This window comes from Hyla sarda, unplaced genomic scaffold (genome assembly GCF_029499605.1).
Source record: "Hyla sarda isolate aHylSar1 unplaced genomic scaffold, aHylSar1.hap1 scaffold_465, whole genome shotgun sequence".
NCBI lineage: Eukaryota > Metazoa > Chordata > Amphibia > Anura > Hylidae > Hyla > Hyla sarda.
The window spans coordinates 137,248-156,246 of NW_026610478.1; the positions used below are offsets into that span (position 1 = coordinate 137,248).

The window sequence follows — 18,999 nt, forward strand, 5'->3', positions numbered from 1 at the left end:
AAATCCGGGTTATTTGACAACCTATGGCGGTGATGGTTCTGCTCAGGCAGAGCAGTGCTGATGCTCCTCATAAAGCTGTCGCTGCTGTGAAGGTTCTAGGTGACATCACAAATCCCTATGGTTACATACACAACAAAGCTGGGTTGTTGTTGTTTACACTCTGCAAGGCCTGTGGAAGTGAGTGACATCATAGCACTGTAGTTCTGAGGGTTCAAGATGGATGCAACAATCTCCTGTTGCTTCTATGAAGGCCGTAATAGACGACATCACCAAACAGCTCCATAGTCACATACACAGCAAAGGAGAGATGTTGTTTACACCTAGTGATGTCAGTGGTATTGAGTGACATCACAGCACAGTGCTAAGGCTCCTGGGCCTGGACACAGCAGCGGCTGCAATATCTCAACGGAGAATACGTTTATATCTATGTGTGTGTGTGCGCATATATATATATATATATATATATATATATATATATATATATATTTCTCCGCCGAAATCACTTTTAAACCCATTTCCACCTTTTTTTCCCTTCTCTTCCTCTTACTTTTTTTTCACGTTTTTTTACGTTTTTCTCCTTTTCGCCTCTTTTCTGGGCGTATTATTCTTCTTTTTCTTCTTTTTTTTCGTCTAATGCATACCCCATCAGTGCAGCAATGCTTATTCAATACCGCCAGCAGATGGAGACACTGGGGGATAATTTTCTAAGGATTTATACTGATTTTTCCTGTCTGAATTTGTCGCACAGAAAGTTGCAGGCCAAATATGTGTGACATTTCTGCGACTTTAGCTTCTAGAGCATTTTTACAACATTATACATAGGTGCTGAATACATAAAAAGCGACTGTTCAGCGACAGACAAGTCGCATCGGCTGAAAGTAGGCCAGAATGTCAGTCCATGTTGGAGCAGGTTTAGATACAGTCTAAAGCATAGATCTCAAAGTCTGTGCACAGAATTTAGCAAGGGCCTCGCACCTTCTGATGCATCAGGTAGGTGCACAATAGCATAGCCTAACCCTCTGTACTTTGGTCTATATTGATGCGGGACATAGACAGCCAGCTGATGACCAATCCATTAGTGCAATGGATGGCTGGAAGCATTTGTCTTTGCCTTTGCAATACCACAGAAGCAATGCATGGTCAATGTACAGCAATGACACACCTGTGTGAACAGCCAGGAGACCCCCCCCCCCATGTTATGTTACATAGTTACATAGTTAGTACGGTCGAAAAAAGACATATGTCCATCAAGTTCAACCAGGGAATTAAGGGGTAGGGGTGTGGCGCGATATTGGGGAAGGGATGAGATTTTATATTTCTTCATAAGCATTAATCTTATTTTGTCAATTAGGAACATTCAGCACCCACCCGCTATCAAGGCAGCTGCCTATCATGTCATGCCCTACCTGCACAGGTGTGCTGGCTACTCAAATGATCCAATTAAGGAGGCCATTTAGTCAGCAGCAGCAGAAGTCCTGTGCCTGGACGCTCCAACAGGGGCCAGACACAAGCAGAAGCAGAAGCAGCAGAAGCAGCAGCAGCACCACCTTTTGTTTTTTGGCTGCAGCAGCAGCAAGGCCCACAGGGCTGGCTAGCTGGCTAGCCAGCAAGCAGGTAGCAATGAAAGTAGGAATCTTTCTTTTTAACCCTGTAAGGGGGTGGTGCACTGTACCCGAAGATACTGCCATATCGGGTCAATGCATAGGGCGACGGAAGCAAGCTTCGAAATCGGCCCCCGTTCTCAAAAATCCATTTAATATATGGTCCCCAGATAGGGGACGTATCAGATATTAAACTGATAAGAACAGATAAGGTTTCAACAAAATTTTATTGAATAAATAAGAAACCATACAAAATTTAAAATGCAAAATAATAAAAGGTTCACAAAAGTTTTAAAATACAAATAATAAAACCAGTAATAAAAGGAGAAAAAATAAAAATGGCAGGATAAAACATTATACAAATGTCATAAAAACTGATTATACTGTTATTTCGTTCCATAGAGGCAGACACCACATGGATGCTGCCTCGCTGGCCCCCAACTGTTTCTTGTCTCTTAGGTAATAGATGTACATCTCACTCAGGGCCAGCTTTATACAGTTTTTAACATCAATAAAATCATGTTTAAAAAGTAAGATGTTCCTAACTTTCCAGATGGCATTTTTAAAACAATTAATAATCATCCAGCAGATCATCTGCTGTTTAAAATTGGGGCAGTTAAAAAGACCGTAAAAGACACATTCGTGATTAAAATCTTTTAGGCCGCAGGCCCACTTCAAAAGTGGGCCTACCTTCCTCCAAAGCTCCCGTGCAAAAGGGCAGTTCCAAAATATGTGCAGCACCGTTTCGTCCACTCCGCAGCCATCTCTCGGGCACTTGGCTCTCGCCACCAGTCCTCGCCTGTGCTGGAACTCACGAGTAGGGAGGCACTGGTGGACGATTGCCCAGGCAAGATCCCTGTGTACATTCGCCAGAAACTTCCCGTACACGTTCCGCCATACCTTTTTGGATCTTGCCTGTGTGAAATTGGACACTGCCAGGGTAACCTCACTCCGCCTGAGGACCTTTGATACCTTTCTCTGGTCCCCCAGTATGTCAGGCTCCAAATCTTGGAGACCTAGGAGCCTGACTGTCTTTTCCAACACCACATAATGTTTTGGGGGACACAGAAGCACCGGAGCGTTCAGAGGGATGCGCAACCATCTTTTAAAAACCATGCCCGCAGCGTACCTTAAAAAGCAGCTAAAAATGCCATCGGATTTAATAATTTTAAAACAGAAACAGAAATACTTTATGTAAAAGAAAGTAAAAAGGTTAGGAACATCTTTCCCGCCATTATCTTTACTTTTGTACATAAAATCACGCTTTAATTTCTCCATTTTTGAACCCCATAAAAAAGAAAAAACAATTCTAGTTACTTTTTTAATGTATAAAATAGATGGAGGAAATACCATGGCAATGTATAGCATAATAGGGAGTAAAACCATCTTTATTATTAAAATCTTCCCCTCCATGGTAAGGTTTCTAAGATTCCACATTAAAATCTTCTTCTCCATCTTAGCTATAGCTGAATCCCAGTTAGGGCTCCCATCATTGACCTGGTTAAAAACAATACCTAAAACTTTAATTTGATCCTGTTGCATTGTGACTCCTGGGGTGATGGATGAATCCCAGGAGCCAATATAAAAACAGTCACATTTATCTGTGTTTAGCTTAAAACCAGAGACCTCGCAGAAATAGCTGGTGTTCCTCAATGCCCCCCTCATGGATGGAGAGTCCGGGCACAGTATGGTGACATCATCCATGTACCCCAACACCTTTAGATGGGTCCCTCCTCCACCAGGTATCGGTACGCCTCTTACTACCCGGTCTTTTCTGAGGAGGGCCATCAGTGGTTCGATTGCGCAAATAAAAAGGAGTGGGGACAGGGGGCAGCCCTGTTTGACACCTGATAAAAGAGGAACACCGCTGGTTAAAAAGCCATTAACAGAGACTTGACTAAAACAGGATCGGTATAAAAGCATGATTCGGCTTAAAATCGTTTCAGGCACTGCCATCTTTTTAAGAACTAAAAACAGGTATTCATGGGAGACCCTATCAAAGGCTTTTTCAAAGTCTAAGGATAAAATTGCTACAGTTTGATTTCTATCCTTAAAATACCATAAAACATCTCTTAAAATATTTAGGGATTCAGCTATAGACCTTCCAGGTACCCCACAAACCTGATTTGGGTGAATTAATTTATGAATAAAAGGTTTAAAACGGACAGCTAATAACTTGGCTAAAACTTTATAATCGACATTTAAAAGTGTGATGGGGCGCCAATTTTTTAGCATATCCTTTTCACCCTTTTTAAAAAGTAATGATACAATCCCCCTCCTCCAGGAAGGGGGAAGTTCATTAACAATAAAAGTTTCTTTATACAATAAAACCATATCATCCTTTAAAATATCCCAAAAAGCTAAATAAAATTCGATGGGTAAACCATCTTCCCCAGGGGCCTTCCCACTAGAAAAACTTTTAAAAACAAATAAAAGTTCATCTAAGTTAAGATCACGGGATAAAACCTCCTGGTCTAAAACATCTAGCTTAAAATCAAGGGAATTAAGAACATGTTCTAAAAAGGATGGATTAAGATCTTTCTTATTAAAAAGAAGCTGGTAGAAGTTAAAAACTGCATCTAACATGCCTTTTGGAGTGGATTCACCCTCAAGGTTTTGGATGATATCCCTCCTATTCATCACTTTTTTAAAAAAGAAACGGGAACATTTCTCGCCCTCCTCCAGGTGCTGCACATGTGAGTTAAAAATGATTTGTTTCCCTTTCTTTTCTATGGCATGTTTTATTTCAGTTTTAAGGTTTAAAATATCATTTTCTACATCCATACCAGCTTCTTTCAATTTAAAAAGTACATTTAAACGCATGTTAAGAACATAAAACCACTGTTTTTCCATTTTTGCCTTCTTCTTACCTGCTTTGATAAAAAAAAATCTGATTTTAGATTTGGTGCCCTCCCACCAGTGCAGCATAGGCTCGTGGGGTTTTCTTTGTGATTGCCAGCATTGGTAGGTCCGCACAAACTCCTCTTTTATCTCAGGGTCCTCTAGGAGTGTGGTGTTTAATCTCCAGAGGCCCCTTTTTGCTTTTTGCTCCCCCTCTAGCTCCAGGCCCACCAAGAGGAGCTTATGATCAGAGAAGATATTCTGCTCGAGCGTGCATTTCAGGGGTTTAAAAGCTCTAGAGGAAAAAATAAAATCGATTCTGGAGCTCACTCTTCCATTGGACCATGTGGCGCCTGGGTCCTCCGGCAAGAGATCCTTCCAGCAATCTTTCAAATTAAAATCATCAATAAAATTTTTAAGCAGGTAAGAAGTGCGGTCTTTACGATTAATATCCCCACCCTGCCGGTGTTCCCCATCACGTATGCAGTTAAAATCACCTCCCACCAGCAGGGGGGAAGACCCAACACAAAACAGTGGTAAAATTTCAAATAGTTCTGCCCGCTCCTGTTTATCAGGAGGGGCATACACATTTAAAACACGAATTAAAAGTCCATTAAAATATAGATGAATTAAAAGAGCTCTGCCAGGCACAATCTCAGTTACTGTATGAATAGAAAAGGACTGGCCTCGGCAGAGCAGCCCAACACCCACAGAACGACAGTCATTTGCACCGGACCATATGGATGGGCCCAGCTTCCAGTCTTCTTTTAAGTCTTTATAGTCCATTTTACTAGGGATTCCACATTCTTGTAGCAGGCAAAGGTCAAAGTCACATGTCTCTAGATAAGAAAATAAAGCAGCCCTGCGATCAGGGCTCTTTAAGGACCTCACATTGAGTGAGGCAATTTTTACAGGGATAGGCATAGTTTATGGAGAGTCTGTGCTTGGAGAATCAAAGTCAATAATAAGCTGCGTACCGTCATCCCCCGCCTGCGGGGTCATCAGCTCCTTGATGTTCTGAGGGTCGGAGCTTGAGATCGATGATGCCCCGACCCTGAGCTCGCTCTCGTCCGAACTACGGCACGCCGCTTTCCTTTGAATGTCTTCCTCTTCTTCTTCTCTTTGTCTTTTAAATGTCACACTGCTGTCCATATCCTCTGTGTTGCTCTCACTCGATGTAATCTCTGGCCCCCGGCTGATGGATCTGCGTCTTCTTTCATCATTTGACGACTGGAACTGCTGCACAGGGGCCTGTGAGGCCTCTTTTCCGGAACCTTTGCCGCTACCTTGGGAAGTTTTCATCGCTTGTTCCCCAGCAAGCGTTGCTGAGGACTGTTGCTCCAACTTCCCCATCGATCGACGATGGCCAGTTTTACCCACCGGGTCCACTGCTGGCGGGGCAGCAAACCCTGGTTTGGCGCCACTTGTCTTCTTGGCCCTGTCCTGTATAGGCGGAGTAACAGGACCGGGCTCAGACCTGGCCACCTGGCTCCCCTTCCGGCGGGCTTTCACCGGGGCCTCTTCGTCCGGAGCAGGGCGACCCTGGGCCAAGCCAGTACCTGGCTTATGCTGCAATTTTGGGTCCACTTTTGCCCCCACCGAGGCCCGTCGGCTGCCACCCGCCACAGGTGAGCCCCCTTCAGAAGTTTCGGCGGGCTCTTGAGCCAGGTAGGAAGTCGATCGACGTCTTTCAATTTCCCGGGCAGTAAACTCGATCACCCGCCCGGGCTTCGTGGAATCCCCATGGCCTCCCCCTAGCACTACCACCGGTGGGCCCCCCGATGGAGCACCAGAGGTCTTGGGCCTGGACCCATCAGTACCTGCCATCTGGGGTTTGGGCATCTTAAAAAAGGACGTCTTTTGTCCTGTCCCCTCTTTGGGTGGGCCCAGCCTTGACCCACCCATCGTAGTTTTTGCTTTATGGGGACAGGAATTAAAATCGTGATTTTCCTCTCCGCAGAGGTTGCACCTTATCGTATGGCTACATCTTGAGGCTATGTGACCTTCTTGGCCACACCTATTGCAGCGAATCACACGCTCCGCGCTGCAGGTCTCCTGGGTGTGGCCAAACCTCAAGCAATTTCGGCAATACATAGGCATTTGAGGATAGAACAGGAAGCCCCGAACTCTCCCGATGGCAAAATTTGGGGGCGGATGGCAAAGACCCCCAATACCACCGGGATCCTTACGGAGCTTGACCCAGAACTTCCTCTTGCCGTTCCAGAACCGCACGGAGTTCAAGATTTTGTTTGCGAATCGCACCTCTTCGCAGTATCGCCGAAGAAAAGTGGCTATATCCTCCGTGGTCACATGAGGGCTGTGCATAGCCACCACCAACGGTATATGTTCCTCACCATAGAGGAACTGGAACGAAAGACCGTCGAGTCGATCGTCCCTCTGGTCCGCACCAGACAAGGTTGCATAGATGTTATCGCAACACGCCGTGGCCGTGAAGGTGACGGTATACAGGCCACGGCTTTCCTGGTCATTTAGACACAGGATGTCCTCCCTATTGAGGCGGAAGTAGTCAAGAAGAATCACCTCCGCAATGAAGCGGAGGTTCTTCAACTGACGATGGCTCTCCGACACCTCTATGCGGATGGTATTTCGCATCGACATTTCCCCAGAGGGGAAAGCCCAGGAGAACGGCATCTTCCACACCCAGGGACTAAGCCCCTTCCCCAATAGCAGCAGGGGCTCGGAATCCCGCTATAAAAGCGGAACCCTTACCCAAGGCAGAGGTCGGGGGTACCCTAGGTGCTTCCGAAGCTACAGGTAACGCTCAACGTACCGAAAATGCCTTCTGAGACACAAGGTCCCAGAGACAGGGGGATCGCAACCCGTTGTCCGTGGACTAAGCCCGCTCCCCAATAGCAGCAAGGGGGTGAAGTCCCTCCGTAAGGAGAGACAATCCCCCAAGGCCGAGAAGCGGGGTACCACAGACACCTTCCGACCAGACCAAATGCAGATACTACACTTGATCTTAGCCAAAAGGCCGAGAAGCGATAACCGTGAAAGGGGCGGGCCCAACAAGGTCCCCTTCATGGGCACTATCACTGCTTGCTGTCAGGGAGGCTGCCAGACAATTTTCCATGCACACTCTGGGCTGGGGGGCAGTCAACCACCAGTACACACAGCAGAACCTAAACCCATACCATTATTGCTAAGCAGCAAGACAGGGGCCCATTGCACTCCCACGGGGCCTTTTTAACCCCTTAAGGACCGGAGGTTTTTCCGTTTTTGCATTTTCGTTTTTTGCTCCTTGCCTTTAAAAAATCATAACTCTTTCAAATTTACACCTAAAAATCCATATAATGGCTTATTTTTTGCGCCACCAATTCTACATTGTAATGACATCAGTCATTTTGCCCAAAAATCTGTGGTGAAGCGGGAAAAAAAATCATTGTGCGACAAAATTGAAAAAAAAACGCTGTTTTGTAACTTTTGGGGGCTTCCGTTTCTACGTAGTACATTTTTCGGTAAAAATGACACCTGATATGTATTCTGTAGGTCCATACGATTAAAATGATACCCTACTTATATAGGTTTGATTTTGTCGGACTTCTGGAAAAAATCATAACTACATGCAGGAAAATTAATACGTTTAAAATTGTCATCTTCTGACCCCTATAACTTTTTTAGTTTTCCGTGTATGGGGCGGTATGAGGGCTCATTTTTTGCGCCGTGATCTGAAGTTTTTAACGGTACCATTTTTGCATTGATAGGACTTATTGATCACTTTTTATTCATTTTTAAATGATATAAAAAGTGACCAAAAATGCACTATTTTGGACTTTGGAATTTTTTTGCGCGCACGCCATTGACCGAGCGGTTTAATTAATGATATATTTTTATAATTCGGACATTTCCGCACGCGGTGATACCACATATGTTTATTTTTATTTTTATTTACACTGTGTTTTTTTTTTTATTGGAAAAGGGGGGTGATTCAAACTTTTAATAGGGGAGGAGTTAAATGATGTTTATTCACTTTTTTTTTTCACTTTTTTTTTGCAGTATTATAGGTCCCATAGGGACCTATAACACTGCACACACTGATCTTCTATGTTGATCACTGGTTTCTCATAAGAAACCAGTGATCAACGATTCTGCCGGATGACTGCTCATGCCTGGATCTCAGGCACTGAGCAGTCATTCGGCGATCGGACAGCGAGGAGGCAGGTAGGGGCCCTCCCGCTGTCCTGTCAGCTGTTCGGGATGCCGCGATTTCACCGCGGCTATCCCGAACAGCCCACTGAGCTAGCCGGGATGCTTTCGGTTTCACTTTAGACGCGGCGTTCAACTTTGAACGCCGCGTCTAAAGGGTTAATAGCGCGCGGCACAGCGATCAATGCCGCGCGCTATTAGCCACGGGTCCCGGCCGTTGTTAGAGGCCGGGCCCGACCCGCTATGACGCGGGGCCACGCCGTGGCCCCGCGTTATAGATCGGGAGTGGACACATGACGTTCCAGTACGTCATGTGTCCTTAAGGGGTTAAATGCAATCCATAACCCGGATTTGCCAGGAACCCTTCTTACTCCTCCTACTTGCATGTGACACTGGGCTTAGGATCTGCATAGGAAACACACACACAAGCACACACCTACCTTTGTTGCCTGCAGATGCCTCCTTGGCTGTCCCCAAACGGTATCAAACCAACACCCACGGGAAGCTGTAAGCATAGAGGACATGCCTGCACCCCATTGGACTTACCTGTGTGGGTTAAATCCGGGTTATTTGACAACCTATGGCGGTGATGGTTCTGCTCAGGCAGAGCAGTGCTGATGCTCCTCATAAAGCTGTCGCTGCTGTGAAGGTTCTAGGTGACATCACAAATCCCTATGGTTACATACACAACAAAGCTGGGTTGTTGTTGTTTACACTCTGCAAGGCCTGTGGAAGTGAGTGACATCATAGCACTGTAGTTCTGAGGGTTCAAGATGGATGCAACAATCTCCTGTTGCTTCTATGAAGGCCGTAATAGACGACATCACCAAACAGCTCCATAGTCACATACACAGCAAAGGAGAGATGTTGTTTACACCTAGTGATGTCAGTGGTATTGAGTGACATCACAGCACAGTGCTAAGGCTCCTGGGCCTGGACACAGCAGCGGCTGCAATATCTCAACGGAGAATACGTTTATATCTATGTGTGTGTGTGCGCATATATATATATATATATATATATATATATATATATATATATATTTCTCCGCCGAAATCACTTTTAAACCCATTTCCACCTTTTTTTCCCTTCTCTTCCTCTTACTTTTTTTTCACGTTTTTTTACGTTTTTCTCCTTTTCGCCTCTTTTCTGGGCGTATTATTCTTCTTTTTCTTCTTTTTTTTCGTCTAATGCATACCCCATCAGTGCAGCAATGCTTATTCAATACCGCCAGCAGATGGAGACACTGGGGGATAATTTTCTAAGGATTTATACTGATTTTTCCTGTCTGAATTTGTCGCACAGAAAGTTGCAGGCCAAATATGTGTGACATTTCTGCGACTTTAGCTTCTAGAGCATTTTTACAACATTATACATAGGTGCTGAATACATAAAAAGCGACTGTTCAGCGACAGACAAGTCGCATCGGCTGAAAGTAGGCCAGAATGTCAGTCCATGTTGGAGCAGGTTTAGATACAGTCTAAAGCATAGATCTCAAAGTCTGTGCACAGAATTTAGCAAGGGCCTCGCACCTTCTGATGCATCAGGTAGGTGCACAATAGCATAGCCTAACCCTCTGTACTTTGGTCTATATTGATGCGGGACATAGACAGCCAGCTGATGACCAATCCATTAGTGCAATGGATGGCTGGAAGCATTTGTCTTTGCCTTTGCAATACCACAGAAGCAATGCATGGTCAATGTACAGCAATGACACACCTGTGTGAACAGCCAGGAGACCCCCCCCCCCCATGTTATGTTACATAGTTACATAGTTAGTACGGTCGAAAAAAGACATATGTCCATCAAGTTCAACCAGGGAATTAAGGGGTAGGGGTGTGGCGCGATATTGGGGAAGGGATGAGATTTTATATTTCTTCATAAGCATTAATCTTATTTTGTCAATTAGGAACATTCAGCACCCACCCGCTATCAAGGCAGCTGCCTATCATGTCATGCCCTACCTGCACAGGTGTGCTGGCTACTCAAATGATCCAATTAAGGAGGCCATTTAGTCAGCAGCAGCAGAAGTCCTGTGCCTGGACGCTCCAACAGGGGCCAGACACAAGCAGAAGCAGAAGCAGCAGAAGCAGCAGCAGCACCACCTTTTGTTTTTTGGCTGCAGCAGCAGCAAGGCCCACAGGGCTGGCTAGCTGGCTAGCCAGCAAGCAGGTAGCAATGAAAGTAGGAATCTTTCTTTTTAACCCTGTAAGGGGGTGGTGCACTGTACCCGAAGATACTGCCATATCGGGTCAATGCATAGGGCGACGGAAGCAAGCTTCGAAATCGGCCCCCGTTCTCAAAAATCCATTTAATATATGGTCCCCAGATAGGGGACGTATCAGATATTAAACTGATAAGAACAGATACTACACTTGATCTTAGCCAAAAGGCCGAGAAGCGATAACCGTGAAAGGGGCGGGCCCAACAAGGTCCCCTTCATGGGCACTATCACTGCTTGCTGTCAGGGAGGCTGCCAGACAATTTTCCATGCACACTCTGGGCTGGGGGGCAGTCAACCACCAGTACACACAGCAGAACCTAAACCCATACCATTATTGCTAAGCAGCAAGACAGGGGCCCATTGCACTCCCACGGGGCCTTTTTAACCCCTTAAGGACCGGAGGTTTTTCCGTTTTTGCATTTTCGTTTTTTGCTCCTTGCCTTTAAAAAATCATAACTCTTTCAAATTTACACCTAAAAATCCATATAATGGCTTATTTTTTGCGCCACCAATTCTACTTTGTAATGACATCAGTCATTTTGCCCAAAAATCTGTGGTGAAGCGGGAAAAAAAATCATTGTGCGACAAAATTGAAAAAAAACGCTGTTTTGTAACTTTTGGGGGCTTCCGTTTCTACGTAGTACATTTTTCGGTAAAAATGACACCTGATATGTATTCTGTAGGTCCATACGATTAAAATGATACCCTACTTATATAGGTTTGATTTTGTCGGACTTCTGGAAAAAATCATAACTACATGCAGGAAAATTAATACGTTTAAAATTGTCATCTTCTGACCCCTATAACTTTTTTAGTTTTCCGTGTATGGGGCGGTATGAGGGCTCATTTTTTGCGCCGTGATCTGAAGTTTTTAACGGTACCATTTTTGCATTGATAGGACTTATTGATCACTTTTTATTCATTTTTAAATGATATAAAAAGTGACCAAAAATGCACTATTTTGGACTTTGGAATTTTTTTGCGCGCACGCCATTGACCGAGCGGTTTAATTAATGATATATTTTTATAATTCGGACATTTCCGCACGCGGTGATACCACATATGTTTATTTTTATTTTTATTTACACTGTGTTTTTTTTTTTATTGGAAAAGGGGGGTGATTCAAACTTTTAATAGGGGAGGAGTTAAATGATGTTTATTCACTTTTTTTTTTCACTTTTTTTTTGCAGTATTATAGGTCCCATAGGGACCTATAACACTGCACACACTGATCTTCTATGTTGATCACTGGTTTCTCATAAGAAACCAGTGATCAACGATTCTGCCGGATGACTGCTCATGCCTGGATCTCAGGCACTGAGCAGTCATTCGGCGATCGGACAGCGAGGAGGCAGGTAGGGGCCCTCCCGCTGTCCTGTCAGCTGTTCGGGATGCCGCGATTTCACCGCGGCTATCCCGAACAGCCCACTGAGCTAGCCGGGATGCTTTCGGTTTCACTTTAGACGCGGCGTTCAACTTTGAACGCCGCGTCTAAAGGGTTAATAGCGCGCGGCACAGCGATCAATGCCGCGCGCTATTAGCCACGGGTCCCGGCCGTTGTTAGAGGCCGGGCCCGACCCGCTATGACGCGGGGCCACGCCGTGGCCCCGCGTTATAGATCGGGAGTGGACACATGACGTTCCAGTACGTCATGTGTCCTTAAGGGGTTAAATGCAATCCATAACCCGGATTTGCCAGGAACCCTTCTTACTCCTCCTACTTGCATGTGACACTGGGCTTAGGATCTGCATAGGAAACACACACACAAGCACACACCTACCTTTGTTGCCTGCAGATGCCTCCTTGGCTGTCCCCAAACTGTATCAAACCAACACCCACGGGAAGCTGTAAGCATAGAGGACATGCCTGCACCCCATTGGACTTACCTGTGTGGGTTAAATCCGGGTTATTTGACAACCTATGGCGGTGATGGTTCTGCTCAGGCAGAGCAGTGCTGATGCTCCTCATAAAGCTGTCGCTGCTGTGAAGGTTCTAGGTGACATCACAAATCCCTATGGTTACATACACAACAAAGCTGGGTTGTTGTTGTTTACACTCTGCAAGGCCTGTGGAAGTGAGTGACATCATAGCACTGTAGTTCTGAGGGTTCAAGATGGATGCAACAATCTCCTGTTGCTTCTATGAAGGCCGTAATAGACGACATCACCAAACAGCTCCATAGTCACATACACAGCAAAGGAGAGATGTTGTTTACACCTAGTGATGTCAGTGGTATTGAGTGACATCACAGCACAGTGCTAAGGCTCCTGGGCCTGGACACAGCAGCGGCTGCAATATCTCAACGGAGAATACGTTTATATCTATGTGTGTGTGTGCGCATATATATATATATATATATATATATATATATATATATATATATATATTTCTCCGCCGAAATCACTTTTAAACCCATTTCCACCTTTTTTTCCCTTCTCTTCCTCTTACTTTTTTTTCACGTTTTTTTACGTTTTTCTCCTTTTCGCCTCTTTTCTGGGCGTATTATTCTTCTTTTTCTTCTTTTTTTTCGTCTAATGCATACCCCATCAGTGCAGCAATGCTTATTCAATACCGCCAGCAGATGGAGACACTGGGGGATAATTTTCTAAGGATTTATACTGATTTTTCCTGTCTGAATTTGTCGCACAGAAAGTTGCAGGCCAAATATGTGTGACATTTCTGCGACTTTAGCTTCTAGAGCATTTTTACAACATTATACATAGGTGCTGAATACATAAAAAGCGACTGTTCAGCGACAGACAAGTCGCATCGGCTGAAAGTAGGCCAGAATGTCAGTCCATGTTGGAGCAGGTTTAGATACAGTCTAAAGCATAGATCTCAAAGTCTGTGCACAGAATTTAGCAAGGGCCTCGCACCTTCTGATGCATCAGGTAGGTGCACAATAGCATAGCCTAACCCTCTGTACTTTGGTCTATATTGATGCGGGACATAGACAGCCAGCTGATGACCAATCCATTAGTGCAATGGATGGCTGGAAGCATTTGTCTTTGCCTTTGCAATACCACAGAAGCAATGCATGGTCAATGTACAGCAATGACACACCTGTGTGAACAGCCAGGAGACCCCCCCCCCCCATGTTATGTTACATAGTTACATAGTTAGTACGGTCGAAAAAAGACATATGTCCATCAAGTTCAACCAGGGAATTAAGGGGTAGGGGTGTGGCGCGATATTGGGGAAGGGATGAGATTTTATATTTCTTCATAAGCATTAATCTTATTTTGTCAATTAGGAACATTCAGCACCCACCCGCTATCAAGGCAGCTGCCTATCATGTCATGCCCTACCTGCACAGGTGTGCTGGCTACTCAAATGATCCAATTAAGGAGGCCATTTAGTCAGCAGCAGCAGAAGTCCTGTGCCTGGACGCTCCAACAGGGGCCAGACACAAGCAGAAGCAGAAGCAGCAGAAGCAGCAGCAGCACCACCTTTTGTTTTTTGGCTGCAGCAGCAGCAAGGCCCACAGGGCTGGCTAGCTGGCTAGCCAGCAAGCAGGTAGCAATGAAAGTAGGAATCTTTCTTTTTAACCCTGTAAGGGGGTGGTGCACTGTACCCGAAGATACTGCCATATCGGGTCAATGCATAGGGCGACGGAAGCAAGCTTCGAAATCGGCCCCCGTTCTCAAAAATCCATTTAATATATGGTCCCCAGATAGGGGACGTATCAGATATTAAACTGATAAGAACAGATACTACACTTGATCTTAGCCAAAAGGCCGAGAAGCGATAACCGTGAAAGGGGCGGGCCCAACAAGGTCCCCTTCATGGGCACTATCACTGCTTGCTGTCAGGGAGGCTGCCAGACAATTTTCCATGCACACTCTGGGCTGGGGGGCAGTCAACCACCAGTACACACAGCAGAACCTAAACCCATACCATTATTGCTAAGCAGCAAGACAGGGGCCCATTGCACTCCCACGGGGCCTTTTTAAATGCAATCCATAACCCGGATTTGCCAGGAACCCTTCTTACTCCTCCTACTTGCATGTGACACTGGGCTTAGGATCTGCATAGGAAACACACACACAAGCACACACCTACCTTTGTTGCCTGCAGATGCCTCCTTGGCTGTCCCCAAACGGTATCAAACCAACACCCACGGGAAGCTGTAAGCATAGAGGACATGCCTGCACCCCATTGGACTTACCTGTGTGGGTTAAATCCGGGTTATTTGACAACCTATGGCGGTGATGGTTCTGCTCAGGCAGAGCAGTGCTGATGCTCCTCATAAAGCTGTCGCTGCTGTGAAGGTTCTAGGTGACATCACAAATCCCTATGGTTACATACACAACAAAGCTGGGTTGTTGTTGTTTACACTCTGCAAGGCCTGTGGAAGTGAGTGACATCATAGCACTGTAGTTCTGAGGGTTCAAGATGGATGCAACAATCTCCTGTTGCTTCTATGAAGGCCGTAATAGACGACATCACCAAACAGCTCCATAGTCACATACACAGCAAAGGAGAGATGTTGTTTACACCTAGTGATGTCAGTGGTATTGAGTGACATCACAGCACAGTGCTAAGGCTCCTGGGCCTGGACACAGCAGCGGCTGCAATATCTCAACGGAGAATACGTTTATATCTATGTGTGTGTGTGCGCATATATATATATATATATATATATATATATATATATATATATATATATATATATATTTCTCCGCCGAAATCACTTTTAAACCCATTTCCACCTTTTTTTCCCTTCTCTTCCTCTTACTTTTTTTTCACGTTTTTTTACGTTTTTCTCCTTTTCGCCTCTTTTCTGGGCGTATTATTCTTCTTTTTCTTCTTTTTTTTCGTCTAATGCATACCCCATCAGTGCAGCAATGCTTATTCAATACCGCCAGCAGATGGAGACACTGGGGGATAATTTTCTAAGGATTTATACTGATTTTTCCTGTCTGAATTTGTCGCACAGAAAGTTGCAGGCCAAATATGTGTGACATTTCTGCGACTTTAGCTTCTAGAGCATTTTTACAACATTATACATAGGTGCTGAATACATAAAAAGCGACTGTTCAGCGACAGACAAGTCGCATCGGCTGAAAGTAGGCCAGAATGTCAGTCCATGTTGGAGCAGGTTTAGATACAGTCTAAAGCATAGATCTCAAAGTCTGTGCACAGAATTTAGCAAGGGCCTCGCACCTTCTGATGCATCAGGTAGGTGCACAATAGCATAGCCTAACCCTCTGTACTTTGGTCTATATTGATGCGGGACATAGACAGCCAGCTGATGACCAATCCATTAGTGCAATGGATGGCTGGAAGCATTTGTCTTTGCCTTTGCAATACCACAGAAGCAATGCATGGTCAATGTACAGCAATGACACACCTGTGTGAACAGCCAGGAGACCCCCCCCCCCCATGTTATGTTACATAGTTACATAGTTAGTACGGTCGAAAAAAGACATATGTCCATCAAGTTCAACCAGGGAATTAAGGGGTAGGGGTGTGGCGCGATATTGGGGAAGGGATGAGATTTTATATTTCTTCATAAGCATTAATCTTATTTTGTCAATTAGGAACATTCAGCACCCACCCGCTATCAAGGCAGCTGCCTATCATGTCATGCCCTACCTGCACAGGTGTGCTGGCTACTTAAATGATCCAATTAAGGAGGCCATTTAGTCAGCAGCAGCAGAAGTCCTGTGCCTGGACGCTCCAACAGGGGCCAGACACAAGCAGAAGCAGAAGCAGCAGAAGCAGCAGCAGCACCACCTTTTGTTTTTTGGCTGCAGCAGCAGCAAGGCCCACAGGGCTGGCTAGCTGGCTAGCCAGCAAGCAGGTAGCAATGAAAGTAGGAATCTTTCTTTTTAACCCTGTAAGGGGGTGGTGCACTGTACCCGAAGATACTGCCATATCGGGTCAATGCATAGGGCGACGGAAGCAAGCTTCGAAATCGGCCCCCGTTCTCAAAAATCCATTTAATATATGGTCCCCAGATAGGGGACGTATCAGATATTAAACTGATAAGAACAGATTTTTTTTTTTTTTTTTTTATCTAAAGCCGAGGAACGTGCTTTCGATTCACCCAAAGTGCAAGAAAAAGTGCAAACGTGTTACACTAAAAAAACGTGCACAAAGGATGCGGTCTATCGCAAGCCCTTCTCCGATAGGAGAGAGGCCCCCCAACAAACCTTACCCTTCGCCTCTGGACCAAAAGGTACCTGCGAGGTTCCAGGTTCGATGTCCCTTTTCGCCGAAGCTACTAGGGGACCACAAATGCTCCCGGCATCCCCCTTGGCGTTAGCCAAGGTATCTGCCCGCAGAGCCGATTACGGTAGGTACCCTGCCAAAGCAGGAGTACCCGGGGTGTTTGCAGGGAGGTGCGGAACCTAATGGCCACACACACCTCCCCTAGACCGCCAGGAGGGACACCCAGAAGGGCTACCGCATCCTGACAAATCCTGTGAACACACAACACGCAAAAAGTGACACAGTGAGACAAAAAAAGAAATAAATAAGTGAATGTGTGCAGATATACTGCCCGGACATCCGGCCGGATCTATAAAAATTTCTCTGATCCTAGCCAGAAGGCCGGGAATCAAGAGGTGAGTGCCACAAGGTGAAGAGATTATGGTGCCCGTGCTTCAACTCAGTAAGTCTATTCTCCCAGTGAGTTTCGGCACCTCGGGGTCACCACTCCCCGAGGCACAAAAGTACCTCGGCTCTAGACCCTCTCAGCCTCATGGCGAGACCCGGAGGGAACAGGTCACATCGGGGCAGCCGTCGAGCTGATTCCTCAGAACCAGCCCCGGAAAGCCCTGGTACACCTGCATCCTCCATGCAGCACCCATCCCCACCAGCCCCATACCGGCGTTACTGTACACCGGCATGAAAAACTGATAAGAACAGATACTACACTTGATCTTAGCCAAAAGGCCGAGAAGCGATAACCGTGAAAGGGGCGGGCCCAACAAGGTCCCCTTCATGGGCACTATCACTGCTTGCTGTCAGGGAGGCTGCCAGACAATTTTCCATGCACACTCTGGGCTGGGGGGCAGTCAACCACCAGTACACACAGCAGAACCTAAACCCATACCATTATTGCTAAGCAGCAAGACAGGGGCCCATTGCACTCCCACGGGGCCTTTTTAAATGCAATCCATAACCCGGATTTGCCAGGAACCCTTCTTACTCCTCCTACTTGCATGTGACACTGGGCTTAGGATCTGCATAGGAAACACACACACAAGCACACACCTACCTTTGTTGCCTGCAGATGCCTCCTTGGCTGTCCCCAAACGGTATCAAACCAACACCCACGGGAAGCTGTAAGCATAGAGGACATGCCTGCACCCCATTGGACTTACCTGTGTGGGTTAAATCCGGGTTATTTGACAACCTATGGCGGTGATGGTTCTGCTCAGGCAGAGCAGTGCTGATGCTCCTCATAAAGCTGTCGCTGCTGTGAAGGTTCTAGGTGACATCACAAATCCCTATGGTTACATACACAACAAAGCTGGGTTGTTGTTGTTTACACTCTGCAAGGCCTGTGGAAGTGAGTGACATCATAGCACTGTAGTTCTGAGGGTTCAAGATGGATGCAACAATCTCCTGTTGCTTCTATGAAGGCCGTAATAGACGACATCACCAAACAGCTCCATAGTCACATACACAGCAAAGGAGAGATGTTGTTTACACCTAGGGATGTCAGTGGTATTGAGTGACATCACAGCACAGTGCTAAGGCTCCTGGGCCTGGACACAGCAGCGGCTGCAATATCTCAACGGAGAATACGTTTATATCTATGTGTGTGTGTGCGCATATATATATATATATATATATATATATATATATATATATATATATATTTCTCCGCCGAAATCACTTTTAAACCCATTTCCACCTTTTTTTCCCTTCTCTTCCTCTTACTTTTTTTTCACGTTTTTTTACGTTTTTCTCCTTTTCGCCTCTTTTCTGGGCGTATTATTCTTCTTTTTCTTCTTTTTTTTCGTCTAATGCATACCCCATCAGTGCAGCAATGCTTATTCAATACCGCCAGCAGATGGAGACACTGGGGGATAATTTTCTAAGGATTTATACTGATTTTTCCTGTCTGAATTTGTCGCACAGAAAGTTGCAGGCCAAATATGTGTGACATTTCTGCGACTTTAGCTTCTAGAGCATTTTTACAACATTATA

At 45.5% G+C, this 18,999-nt stretch overlaps 5 non-coding genes and 1 pseudogene across 5 annotated transcripts; all 6 read right to left on the reverse strand.

The window, feature by feature from the left end:
* Positions 1-1,656: 1,656 nt before the first annotated feature.
* On the reverse strand, positions 1,657-1,842 carry LOC130335991 (U2 spliceosomal RNA). The gene has a single exon (XR_008877502.1). It is a non-coding gene; the product is annotated as a U2 spliceosomal RNA (small nuclear RNA).
* Positions 1,843-7,231: 5,389 nt separating this feature from the next.
* Positions 7,232-7,449, reverse strand: LOC130336003 (U2 spliceosomal RNA; annotated as a pseudogene).
* Positions 7,450-10,823: 3,374 nt separating this feature from the next.
* On the reverse strand, positions 10,824-11,014 carry LOC130336051 (U2 spliceosomal RNA). The gene has a single exon (XR_008877550.1). It is a non-coding gene; the product is annotated as a U2 spliceosomal RNA (small nuclear RNA).
* Positions 11,015-14,391: 3,377 nt separating this feature from the next.
* Positions 14,392-14,582, reverse strand: LOC130336052 (U2 spliceosomal RNA). Its single transcript, XR_008877551.1, has one exon. It is a non-coding gene; the product is annotated as a U2 spliceosomal RNA (small nuclear RNA).
* Positions 14,583-16,681: 2,099 nt separating this feature from the next.
* On the reverse strand, positions 16,682-16,866 carry LOC130335995 (U2 spliceosomal RNA). The gene has a single exon (XR_008877504.1). It is a non-coding gene; the product is annotated as a U2 spliceosomal RNA (small nuclear RNA).
* A 694-nt stretch (positions 16,867-17,560) lies between these two features.
* LOC130336002 (U2 spliceosomal RNA) lies at positions 17,561-17,748 on the reverse strand. Its single transcript, XR_008877508.1, has one exon. It is a non-coding gene; the product is annotated as a U2 spliceosomal RNA (small nuclear RNA).
* Positions 17,749-18,999: the final 1,251 nt, after the last annotated feature.